At 35.9% G+C, this 3,913-nt stretch overlaps 1 long non-coding RNA gene across 1 annotated transcript; it reads left to right on the top strand.

The window, feature by feature from the left end:
• The first annotated feature begins 953 nt into the window (after nt 1–953).
• Nucleotides 954–1,799, top strand: LOC126744887 (uncharacterized). Its single transcript, XR_007663367.1, has 2 exons — nt 954–1,289; nt 1,348–1,799. It is a non-coding gene; the product is annotated as an uncharacterized LOC126744887 (long non-coding RNA).
• The last annotated feature ends 2,114 nt before the right edge of the window (nt 1,800–3,913 follow it).

Here is a 3,913-nt window from a genome sequence, read left to right as displayed (position 1 = left end):
GCATGACCACGTTGCCGAGGTCGCTAGGGCGGCTTCCAAAAAACTCGGAGTGCTTTTCAAAACGAAAAAACTGTATACACCAGAACAGCTGCTGACTCTTCATAAGGCTCAAATACGCCCTTCCCTCGAGTTTTGCTCGCATGTCTGGAGCTCTGCACCCAAGCATAGTTTAAACCTGCTTGATTCTATACAGAAGAGAGCTATTCGTCTTATCGACAAACCAGAACTGACAAAGAGTCTAGATATTCTGGAGCACAGGAGAAAGGTGGCTGATCTCTGTTTATTCTACCGTTATTATCACGGTAAGTGCTCCTCTGAGCTGGCAGGTCTGATTCCACCCAGGACTGTTCCGGCAAGAAGGACGCGTCTAGCAGTTGCGGCTCATCAACATCGAGTCCACCTGCCTACCCCAAGGACGTCGCTGTATCGGGATTCAAAATAAACGCCCACAAATATCTTCACGCAAGCACCACTCCAAGAGTGACATAGGACTTTCCTCTTGTGCTTGTGTTTACCATAAAAAAAAAAATCTTGTGAATAAATAAATTTGGCAAAGTGGCGTTTATATAAATTTGGCACACATCATTAGCAACCTATACATATACTACTTATCGGTCTCTAGCTTTTGCTAAACTTCAATATGGCGGCGAAACGCCAATTTGAAAAATAAAATGAAATTGAAAGGTAGGTTATGCGATACATCGTTTGAAAACTCCAACTGAATGCTTTATGGTCCTAGAATATTACGTCATTACTTCTACCCATAGCAAAATTACAGCCTTTAAAATCTTATTTTTCGCATTTTTATATATTTTTATTTTCTATATTACACCTGTTCAGATGTAATTTGTTTGTAGGTGTGTTGTTATTTGTAGAGTTTTTATTTTTTGTCAATGTTAATGTCATATTATTATCATAAAAATTACTGTTCTACACAAAAACTTATCGGTCAATTTTTGCAATTTTGCAATTTTTTCTGTAGCTTGATTTAATGAAGAATGCCCGATCCACGCCCCCCTTGATGAAATTATGAATTTAAATTACATGAGATGGAAAGAATTTTTAATGTTCGCTTTCCTGATCGACCAGTATGACGAAGGTGATTCGCGAGCTAATTCTGAAATTTACCGAGACGGGCAGTGTTGCCAGTAGGAATAATCCAAGGCGTCCGAGCTATCCAGAAAAAAAAACAGGTGGATATATAGCAGCTATGGTAAGAGATCACAACATTCCACTTCCACAGTTCTACATTACACACGTGTGATGTATCTTCAGCTACTGTGAAAAGGGTACTCAAAAAACATAAATTTCATCCGTATAAAATTTAAATGGTTCATTAATTTCCAGAATATGATACTGATCGACGTATGGAATTCTATGAAGTAATGAAAGAATACATTTGTTTCAGTTATAAATGTACTTTTTTATTGAATGGTAATGTTCATAGACAAAATATCCGTTATTGGAGCGACGTAAATCCCCACACATTTCGTGAAACACACACACCAAAAACATGTTTGGGCTATATTAGAGAATCACATTGTTGGGCCTATCTTTTTAGAGCAAAATTTGACAGGACACCTTCACTTAAACATGTTGGAAAGAACCACTTATTCTCGAGATTATTGAATACAATCCCCATAAGCTTCAGTTGGAAACAGTTTTTCAACAAGATGGGGGACCGCCTTTAGCAGTAAGCTGTTAGAGAATATTTGACTAACTTTTTCTTTGTTTCCATTGTACTTAAGTATCTTATTTTTTTGTAACTTATAAGGGTTAATAAAAGTCGTTTTTATTTATTATTATTTAATACTTACTCTAATCGGTGGATTGGTCATCAAGGCCCTACCGAGTGACCAGCCAGGTCGTGTCTTTACTAAATATACTTAACACCAGCGCAAGACATGCCTCCGTTTAATACGTCACATAAAGCACGCAAAAGTATACACGCCATGAACGCTTCCTACTAAATATACTGCAAATCAACGCAGCGCTAGCTGGCACTTGTAAATTTTTAAATGATTTTAAAATGGGTTTTAGCAATAATTAAGCAGTTAAATTACTCTGAAAATAAGTATAAAAACCTTAAAAATAGGCAGGTAGTTTTTTCTCTTTTTTACTTTTGGAACGAGTTTTGAAATAAAATTATCAACTTATAGGTAGTACATTGTTTTATTGAGAGTAAAAATGATTCTTTTTGTGGCGAGGATGTAGCTGGAAGTTTTATGGCGTTTAAAAACACATTTTTCATATTAACATATTTATTTTGTAATAAAAAATGAAGCAATCATTTCAAAATCAATGTATTTTTGCATTGGGGCGAATTCTGTTTATATTTTCTGCCAAGCAGTGGCTTATTTTATTTCTTCGTTTCCTTTTTATTGGAAGTTCTTGAAGAGAAGGTCTGCCTGCTCCTAATCTTCGTGCCCCCGCTTTTAATGACATGCGAGTCTTTCGACGGCTCATAGACGTTGGCTGTACTTTTATATATCTACTTTTATTTATTTTACTCATGCAATAATCTATCAACTGTGATGGTGTTGTTACGCGCTGTAGTTCTTTAACATACTTTGACACGATAGCATTATTGCTTTCATTAATAGTATTTTCTGTTAAAGCAATAATTCTATCAAATTCCGACTTCATTGATTTGAGTGTCAGGAAAAAACAATTTTTTTCATTAGGCATATCCTCATCACAATTTTTATCTACATAAGTATTTGTTTCCAGATTTCTTATGGGCATGTTGTTACTACTGGGGGGCTTCAACATCGTATTTGTTGTTTGCATCTTTTTAAAAAAATCTGGTCGTACTTTTGAGCCAAGGGCAACATAGGCTAAAATCATTTTATCGGTTAATAGTGGAGTTGACTCCGTTAATATACCACTTTTTTGTTCCACAGCACAAATATGCTTACAATAGTCACCTACAAATCCGCTAAAACAATCGCAGCTGGTATAACCATTTGTAAAGTTTACAGTGTAAAGCAAACGAGCGTCAGTCGATGAGGTCACCGAATAAATATTTTTACCTTCTTCTTCCACAATCACGTCCCTAGCTGGCACTTGAAATTTACTATAAGAAATGTGTAGACGGTTGACTCCATTATTTGCGTGATCTAAGATTTGCCTTATACGATAGGGTTCTAAAATTTTTATTACGAACTCCAGCAAAGCAACACTATTAAAGGCTTTACACCTTTGCAAAATGACATCCTTAAAATTTCTTATCGACGCCTCGACAAAATTATTGGTATTATGACCTCTTGTTAAAAGGTTTTGGCGGAAAACATGGCACCATTCCATACGCCTTAACCAGTAAGACTCAATATATTTACTTAGAGCCGTGTTCTGTTTGCAAATATTTAAATCTAAAAGAGTTTTGCAATATAACTCACATTCAACTTCGTTAGTAGAATGTAAAATATCTCAAAAAGAGAACATTATTGATTGTCTGTGGGCTTTATCAACACCATTTTTACCATCGCATAACCATCTCCAAAAAGCCTGACAGACATGAAACGAACAAAGCAATAGAGTTGCTTTTGGAAAAGCTTTGAATAATCCATTTCTCTCCGCCTTAGAGTCATCCGTCATAAACACGTCTGGAGACCCATTACCTCCAAAACCATTTGGTAAAGACTTTCGCAATGTCAAAAATGCATGACTATATATTTCTTCTGATTGTCCAGCGTGTAACAAACAGGCTAACGAAATGCCACCAATTTTGTGAGCTCCCAAAATAAATGTTACGCACGTTGCTGTCTGATCACATGATCCAGTAGTGTCGACAAAACAAATTTCAGACGACCATTTTTGTTTATGAGCACGTTTCATTACTGGGGTCAGTATAATTACTAAAAATGGATCTTCTATTATTACCAATTCAATGCCATCATTCTCGTACAATATT

The sequence above is a fragment of the Anthonomus grandis genome, chromosome 15 (genome assembly GCF_022605725.1).
Source record: "Anthonomus grandis grandis chromosome 15, icAntGran1.3, whole genome shotgun sequence".
In the NCBI taxonomy this organism is placed as follows: domain Eukaryota; kingdom Metazoa; phylum Arthropoda; class Insecta; order Coleoptera; family Curculionidae; genus Anthonomus; species Anthonomus grandis.
This window is presented reverse-complemented; position numbering and strand designations above follow the sequence as displayed.